Here is a 9,548-nt window from a genome sequence, read left to right on the forward strand (position 1 = left end):
GAGAATAGATTCATTAGGGAAGGAAGTAATGCTGGAATTAGAAAGCAAAAATAAAGAAAGTGAGTTTGAAAGAGAGAGGAAACAAGCAGGCAAAAAGGGTTAATAAACAAATTGAAATACACAGTTGTAGGAAGGCAAAGGCACCTGCTCAATATATAAATGTATGTATGTTTAAAATGTTAGCCAAATATAAAATGGCTGCCAGGGGGCTTCGCAAAGCATGATGGGGACTCGGTAAGCCAAGTTAGCTAAAACTGCTGACTGAGCGCTGACCCTGCAGAGCCTGGTACCAGGAATGTCTTGAATCAACAACTTGAGGCAAGATAGTATACAGAACACTGCGGTACCTACTACGGAATGTCGTCAAGTCAGTGACCCCCCAGATGGGGTGCCTAGCAACCACGGAGATAAAGAGCTAGGTCCCGGCGGAACCCATGATTAACGAAGATAAGGGGGTCTGGAAAACATCACACGGATATGAATCAGCCCCCAACTGTCATGAACTGATCATGCAGCCCCCTGATGTACCGGGGTTAATTCTATTTGCCCATTTAAACCTATATGTAATCTATAATCATGATGATTGGATTGTGTCCAGCCGAATTGAGCTGAGTAACTGTAATGAACTATTGTAAAACATATAAATATCAATGAATTTCTTTGTTCGGCGGAGTAGAGTGCCTGGAGTTGGACTAGAGGCTCTCTCCCCGCCGGCGTAATAAAGGCCGTTTTGACGTTGGAACCGACCCCGAGTGTCGAGTGATTCTTCTACGAAAACATTTGCGCTAACTGTGGTGCGATGAACAGGATTTCCCGGAGTCGCTGGACGTCCTTTGAAAAACCCGGGTGAGTATAAAAATGTTTTAATAATTAAGGGTGCGGAAGGTGGAGGCCGGTTGATCGACATGACGAGACGGTCTAATATCTCAAGTGCCTAACCTGAGCCTGAATTAAGAGGACTTTTGTCCCACGTGACGGCCAGGAACTAAGTAGGCGTAGGGAACACACTTAGACCGTGGGATCGTGATACCGAGCGGCATCTCCCGGACCCAGTCGTGTGATTTGAAAATATACCCCGGAGACCAGGCGGTGCACAGCGACCAAAGGAAACCAAACCTGTGAATAGGGTCGGACCGACAGACAAAACGGTGGTAGGTAGTCATTAAGGAGGCATGGGGCACTGCGGGAATTGCTGAAACGCATTTTAAGAATTGTATAAGTTTGTGTAATAGCAGAACTTGTGACCTGACAGTAGCCAGGAGACGGTCTGCTACAATTTACACTAGGGAGAAAGTGGACCTCTGAGAGTCGATTCCTAACGGTTCTAGTCCTACCCAGGAATGGCCAATAAATCAAGTAATCTCGAGTGGAGACTAGAAGGGTCCCTTACCCGCCACCTGGCGGAAAAACAAAAGAAACTAATTGAGAAGATGATTTAGTCAGGATGGAACCCCCAGGAAGCCAGCAAATCAACGGGAATGGTGGGAGAAGGAAAGGAAAGATAAAGATGATAAAGCCGTGGTCTTGATTCTTAAAACCCACATAAAATTAAAAGAGGAAGTTAATCAATATGTAAGCAATAAAAAAAACCTGATAGTGATTATCTTAAGTGAAGTATGGATCCAAGAATAGAGCCAGCCAAATAATAAACTTTGTTGAATTAAAAGAGACTTTTGTGAATGTCTGTCCAGGAATGAGATAAAGAATGGAGAAGGGAAGCTGTAATGCCTTTAAAAAAAAGCCTGTGTCTCTGGAGGCTGCAGGCTGGGGAAGTACGCTCCCATTTTTCCTTTGTGTAAAACCTTGACGCGAAAGCTTTTACCTCAGGAAAGAGATTTTTAAATTACAGATTGGCAGTACAATATTTGAATTGGGATTTTGAGATATTTCAAGTGATTCTCATTGATAAACATATTGGTTGTGTAGGAAAATCTTGGGTTTTGAAGCCTTTTTCATAAAAGTGCACATAGTGCGTCAGGAACTGAAGCTTAAAAAAGATGTAATTTATGATATATAGTACCACAAACTTGAAGTTACAGAGCAAAAGATTAGAGTTTTTGATCAGCTTCTAAAATGAAAGTTAGGCAAAAAAATCCAGAAATACAATATTTGACATTTTGTAATTCAACAATAAATACAAATTCTACAAAAGGGGAGCAGAAATTAGGATGGGAACAGTGAAGAGTTAATTTTGTTGTGAAGGTTTCAAGTACCACTGGTTAAGAAAAGGTGCAACAAAATGCGATACATTTAAAACAAAAAGTTAAATCTGATCTCTGTTACAAAATAAAACTAAAAGGTTTGGAAAAAATGACGTAAGGTACTAAATAAGTGCTGAAAAAAAAGTGTTTGCGATGGAAAAATACATAACTTACTAAAAACTAGTTGATATTGGCTGTGAAAAATATATTGGTTTAATTTGGGAAAAGGAAAAAAAAATTGGAGGAGGGAAAAGACACTCTCCATTGATAATGATTTTAAATTACGAGAAAGCTTGAAAAGATTTCCAGAATAGACGTTGTTAATCAAGAAAAGTCCCGAACAGTCAAAACAAGCAGGAGGGTTTTGAAAATAACGAGGAGAAAAGATCTAAGAGAGAAATAAAACACAAGATTTGCCCATTGAACGGGACCGTTAAAAAAAAACGAAATGTTGGCATGCACACAGCTTGTGTGAAAATTGGATTTCAGTGAACAAAATAGCTATTAAAAATGTGTGCTCTCATTTAAAAAAAATCTTTGGCAAGTACTTGAATTAGATGTTAAGGAAAAAATTGGAGTTTAATCGAAAATGCTGTCTTTCCCGATGAGAAGATTTTTATTGTGACCACTTTACTAATGATTTCTGCTGTTTTAATGGATTCCTAATTTCTTAGCAAGTTTTGAAGGCACAAAGATTTGGATGATTACGCGAAGTCACGTAATGACATCAGGCCTTCTTACAAACCTTTAAAGGAGTTAACCCTTTCCATTGACAGCTGTTTTACACTGAACCTTACTAATTTGAATTTCTTACTAAAATAAAGAACACTCACCTGACAGACAGTGGAAATGGTGGGATAGTCAGAATAAAAATAAAACAGAACTAGCTGGTCAAGAGTTAAAAGCTAAGATAAATAAGCTGGAAAAGATTTTAAAAAACAGGACCAGACGGATAGTGCAGCCAAAGCACCATCACCGATGACAATCGAGCAAATGTATCCCACGGTGGGTCGGTGTAGTCCACAAACCCAACCTAACAGTAAAGCACACTGCGATGTTTGGAGGAATAGTGGTGGCATTGGTGTTGATTAGAATTTGGATAATATTTAGATGGGTCATCGTGCAGGCTCGAGCACAGCAGGCTCAAATACAAAACCAATGGCAGCCCAGACAGGGGCATGAAGTGAACGAGATGGTACGACTATAAAGAATATGAATAACCTAAACCTTACCTCCGATTCCACAGAGTGACCGCGACACAAGTAGACCAGAACCTAACACCTGGTGACGACCAGGCTATCTGTTTAAAATTTGCAGATAAAACCATCACCGAGATGGGACCACAGTGGTGACTTCGACTCTGGGGACTCATGATACTGGGAACCTTGAGGCCCACACAAGCACTGGATAATACAGACGGACTACGAGAGATACAGCACACGCAAGAAAGACACAACTGCATCAACTATGGGGTTTTGTTTACTTTGACTGACGGAATATGCATTCCAGCAGCCAAGGACTGGAGCAAGGACAGAAGTTATTTTAACGCGTGGCTGCAAATGAATCCGGATAAGAATAGAGTATGTGTGCAATGCTCCACGGGTACAAGAAGAAGTTGCATTAGATGAAGGGGCCGGGTGTGCCCGAAGAATGTACCTTTGGAATAATTTGCGCGCCTCCTGCCCAGCCACAACCGTTAGTCACCCACAAAAAGGGGGTGGGGCTGTGTGGATACTATGAGGAGGTAGAGGCTGCCGCAATATCATTGTATGTATGCTTCTCACCTCCTCCGACACCACGCCCCATAAGAACCACCACACTGCCCATGGAATTGTCATGTCCAACAATTACAAGGGGACCAGAAAATGGGATTGTGCTGTCCAACGAGGGTGAACTATTGTATGATAATGTCAAGCATGATATTGTGCCTGTCCTGATCAATATCTCAGGTATACAGATGCCGGAATATTGTACAGAGCAGGCAAGAAATATGTATAATGTATTAAGTAAAGTTGTAATGCAGCAGGCTGCCGATACCATGGGTGCCAGTAGATTCCGAGGACAGGAGCCAGTTCATAGGACTAAGAGGGAAATAGTTAATGATGTTGCGACCGGTTTTAATGCCGGAACCTCCATAGTAAACTCACTGGACATACAAAGGCTAAATGAAAGAGTGGAGCAGCTTAAAGGGGTGATGAAGGGATTATTAGAACGGGCAGAGCAGACTCAGGAAGGTCAATCCGAACTTGGAAGAGAGGGTGCCGAAATCCAATTGGATGGCCTCTCGGTCCTGGAAGCTCAGACAAAAACAATCAATCACCTTTTCGACAGAGAGAGAGAAGATACCGCAAAACTTAGATAGGGACAACTCTGTCACGCTTATGGCCTATGGATGGTGGGACAGATACGGCACAACCTCGATCATATCCAAAGGGGGGAGTTGCCAGACTGGATAGACAGCCCACATCTGGCTCAGTTGGCCAAACTGAAGGGGATACTGGGTAATTGCACTCTGAAGGGACTAACCAGAGTATGCCCAGTGATCCCAAACTGCCGAATGGGCAAAGCTGCCGGAGTGGGAATAGCCCTGATGATACCTACACTCACACAAGTCTCAGGATCGTTTCCCGTTTATCAACTGTAGAATATCGGGATCATACGGGAAAACACCTCCCTCCATTACTATCTGACCGCAGCCCCTGCTGTCCGCAGAGATAACACACTCTATGGGATCTCCCTGACGGGATGCAAACAGACGGTTGACATTATGGTGTGCCCTCACCCGGTGGGACAGGGAGGACTAGTCGAATGTGGATTTAATCCAACCGATGGATGTGTATTGGAAATAGTACCTACCCCCACACATTTTGCCAGAACATGTTACGGGGGCAAAGGGAAATATTGTGTCTCTACCACGGCACATTCATATCGGTACAATGGCTTACAATGCCAGATCTCGCACCGAAACTTTTGCTTCAAGGCCCGACGACCTCACAATAGGACAAGCCCGCATTATCCAGGTTAGACACCGAGGCCCAAAATCATTAACTCCATCGATCAGCTCCACGATCACCTGCAGGGTTATAACGAGCCAGAGCAGGCCCCTATCCCACATTTAGTTGCAGTATTAAGGGGACTAAGACTCAGAGAAGGCCAGTGTGTCAGACTCTAACACCAACTACAGACAAAGATTGAAATACTGGAGAAGGATACTGACCAAGATTTACAAAACCAGAGTTGGTGGAGGAGGGTCTGGGACTGGGGCATGAACGTAAACATCCACCCCTGGATTGGAATAATATCACACATACTGGTAGGGGTACAGCTGGTCTTAGCACTAACATGGAGAGTCATGGCCTGTCGATCCTGCAGGCATTATGCACGACAAAGGAGTATCAGAACAAGGGCTCAAGTAAATAAAGTGACTTGTCCAGCAAAGGGACAGGGGAATCTGAACTATATCAATTTGATCTAAGCAACTGGGACTTCTGACACCACGTGACTGGTCAGCACGTTGAGGCAGGAAGTACCGGGTGGTACATAAAAATATAAGTCAAGTAACAAGTTATGTTGTCGGTTAAAGGAGACTAGGATTAATCCATTACCGAAAGGGGGGATTGTTGTAGGGCAAAGGCAAAAGCACCTGCTGAATATATGTATGCATATATGTATGTGTAAAATGGTAGCCAGATACAAAATGGCTGCCAGGGAATCTGCAAAGCACGAGGGGAATTCAGCTAACAGTTAGCTTGACTACATTTTTGGGTAGCTGATGAAACTGCAGTTCCGTGTACAGGAACACTGGAAAGAGTGAGCTCAGCAGAACGTCCTTAATCAACAAACCACAGACAAGATGTCCCAGCAGAATACTGAACAAAGAAATTCCTGTGACTGTGTAAGGATAAGGAGGTTAGGTGCAGACAGAACCCAAGGACAGTAGAGATAAGGGGATCTGGAGAATATCACGAGGCCATGAATAAGCCCCAGCTAAAACGCAGTCCCCTGGTGCCTGGGGGCCAATTCCATTGGCCCAGTGGAATCGATTTGTAATTTATAGTCCTTATAATTGGATTGTGTCCAGCCGACATGGGCTAAGTAATTGGAATGAATTTCTTTGTTTGGTGGAGTGGAGTACCTGGAGTTGGACCAGAGGCTCTCTCCCCGCCGGTGTAATAAAGGCCATTTTGGCGTTGGAACTGACCCCGAGTGTCGAGTGATTCTTCCAGGAAAAGATTTGTGCTAACATAACCCGTGCTGTACCAGCCCTGGGAGAGATTGATGGGACAGTGTAGAGGGAGCTTTAGTCTGTATCTAACCCCGTGCTGTACCTGCCCTGGGAGAGATTGATGGGACAGTGTAGAGGGAGCTTTACTCTGTATCTAACACCGTGCTGTACCTGCCCTGGGAGAGATTGATGGGACAGTGTAGAGGGAGCTTTACTCTGTATCTAACCCCGGGCTGTACCTGCCCTGGGAGAGATTGATGGGACAGTGTTGAGGGAGCTTTACTCTGTATCTAACCCCGTGCTGGATCTGTCCTGGGAGGATTTGATGGTACAGTGTAGAGGGAGATTTATTCTGTATCTAATCCATGCTTTACTTGCTCTGGGAAGATTTGATGGGACAGGTTAGAGGATGCTTTACTGTATATCTTAAATGGGCTGTATCTGCTCTGTGAGTCTTTGATGGGACAATATAGGGGGAGCTTTAATCTGTATATAACACATACTGTACCTGCCCTGGGAGGGTTTGATGTGACAGTGTCGAGGAAGCTTTAGTCTGTACCTGCCCTCTGAGTCTTTGATGAGGCAATGTAGAGGTGGCTTTGATCTGTATCAAATCCGTACTGTACCTGCCCTGACGGGTTTGATGGGACAGTATAGTGGGAGCTTTGCTCTGTATCTATCCTGTGCTGTGCCTGCCCTGGGAGGGTTTGATGGGACAGTGTAGAGGGAGATTTAAACTCGTGCTGCACTGTAATATATGCCCGGGTTTACCTGCCACCAGGGGGACCGACCGTCGAAGGTCATTGGGCCACAGGCACACACATGCAACTCTTGTATATAAAGAAAGCCTCCATGTTTAATCCTTTGTTCGAGAGCAAGAAAAGTATGGTCAGGATGCACCTGATTGAGTTCACGGTAGTAAGCCTGCTGAGTTATTGCATATGCAACATGCACCTATCCTGGAAGAGTTTGATGGGACTGTGTAGCGGGAGATTTATGTCGTAACTAATTTGTGCTGTACATGCCCTGAGAGTTTGATGGGACAATGTAGAGGAAGCTTTACGCTGTGTCTAACACGTACTGTACCTGCCCTGGGAGGCTTTGATGTGGCTGTGTAGTGGTCGCTTTACTCTTTATTTAACATTATTGTCCTTTTTAATCCACTTGTTTCACACCGAAACAAATCGTAACCGTGATGTGAATTTAACGCCACGTGATTCTTTGAAATCATCTTTAAATGATTGGGTAAAACCACTCCTTATGCCACCAAAAAACAGCTTTGAATCCAGGTCTCGGCGATAACTTTTGTAACACCATTTTTAAATTCAAAACCTTATAAAATTGACGACATGCAGCCAACGTGCAAAAATAAGAATTCTTTTAATCACCGTTAATAGCCGATAACCTTCTTCAGAATGAAATAAATAATAAAATAATTGCTGAGGAACAGTGGCATCTTCAATCATTCATTTTCTCTTTACATGTGATGAAGTTTTATCCCTATCTCATTTACACGCTGAATGAGAATGGTTTAAAATTCTAAGTGTTTATGACTCAGTTGTAAAACCATTGATTATGTGTGTGCCGATTCTTGATAGGAGGAGCACTTGAGACCGCAGTTCCAGTTCGATATCTGTATCAATAGAATCAATTTCCACCAGTTTCTTTAAACCTAATAACATAATTTATTTCTAATGGGCTGGATGCAGGAACATGATCCATGTAAAACATTGTTATCGTTTTACTTGAACTGAATGCTCATAAAATATTGGAGTGGGAACTAATTGGATAACAGCACAGCTGGCAACATTTGCGGAATAGATTCGTGCAGCCAAAATGCACAATGACAACCTGGGACTGTGCGGCACCGAATACTAGGGGAAAAACAGTTAAACACTTCGTCCCTGCGTGGGCTCGAACCACCAACCTATCGGTTAACAGCCGAACGCGCTAACCCATTGCGCCACAGAGACTGATGGAAGTATAACGTTCAAGACATCCAAAACCAGGGTGTCAGTCAGTTGAAGCTTCAGATTTCTCCGACCGGGATTGAACTTGTCCACTCTCAGTGGTACTTTTCCCAAATAAATGGAGGGACATTCATTGTGGATGCGTGGAAGCAGTCTGGTCCCGCACACTGCAGACACTTCCATGTCACCGCCAAACAGCTCTCCCACAACCGGTGTGATCTACCTTCCAGCCTTCCAGTGCCTTGTCTGTGACAAAGTATTTTGATTGTCCTGAAGCCGGTATTAGGTTTGAATTTCTTTTCAGCTCCTGACTGCGGATTTTCCTGTGATTAACCGGGAACTAAATGCTTACAGGGACAGTTGGATTCACCATTTCTTTGCTTGGTGAAATTTCAAAGATTGAAAGCGACACACATCAACCCCAAACCTCCCGTGAGATGTAAGCCCAGTTGCTGTTTCAAGCTTGAATGCAGGTACAAGCAGAACTTATTCAAAGAAAGTCCAAGTCCCTGAGACGCCTGATTATTTGCACCAAACTCCTTTGCTTAAGTTGAGGTTCATGTTTGGTGATCTGGGCACATCTTTCCCCAAACTACAACACTTCAAACATAACATCAACGGCTGTAAAGCACTTTGGGGCGTCATGAGTTCCTGAAAGGCGCTGCAGGAATGCAAGTCCTTCTTTGCAAAAGTTCGATGCAATTTCAAAATTTGCGAGCAATATCAGGGCTCCTCTGGGACCCCTCGTAAATTTCAATTAACAACTCCGAAAGGAGAATCATAATCCTAGACCAACGAGCCAACTGTTTGACAAACGTGAAGATAAGTTGTAACCATGATCAAAGCATTTTTTTGTGTGTCGCTATTAAGAACATAAGAACTTAAGAACTAGGAGCAGGAGTAGGCCATATGGCCCCTCGAGCCTGCTCCGCCATTTAACATGATCATGGCTGATCCGATCATGGACTCAAGTCCACATCCCTGCTCGTTCCCCATAAGCCTTAGTCCCTTAACCAGTTAGGAAGCTATCTCTGTCTTAAATTTATTTAATGTCGTGGTTTTCGCAGCTCTCTGACGCAGTGAGTTCGACAGATTTACAACACTCTGAGAGAAGAAATTCCTCCTCATCACAGATTTAAATGGGTGGCCCCT

The 9,548-nt window shown here is 43.7% G+C and overlaps 1 non-coding gene across 1 annotated transcript; it reads right to left on the reverse strand.

Annotated features, from left to right (window-relative positions):
- Nucleotides 1-8,325: 8,325 nt before the first annotated feature.
- trnan-guu (transfer RNA asparagine (anticodon GUU)) lies at nt 8,326-8,399 on the reverse strand. Its single transcript has one exon. It is a non-coding gene; the product is annotated as a tRNA-Asn (tRNA).
- Between the last annotated feature and the right edge of the window lie 1,149 nt (nt 8,400-9,548).

Source organism: Pristiophorus japonicus, unplaced genomic scaffold (genome assembly GCF_044704955.1).
Source record: "Pristiophorus japonicus isolate sPriJap1 unplaced genomic scaffold, sPriJap1.hap1 HAP1_SCAFFOLD_130, whole genome shotgun sequence".
Classification (NCBI taxonomy): Eukaryota; Metazoa; Chordata; class Chondrichthyes; family Pristiophoridae; genus Pristiophorus; species Pristiophorus japonicus.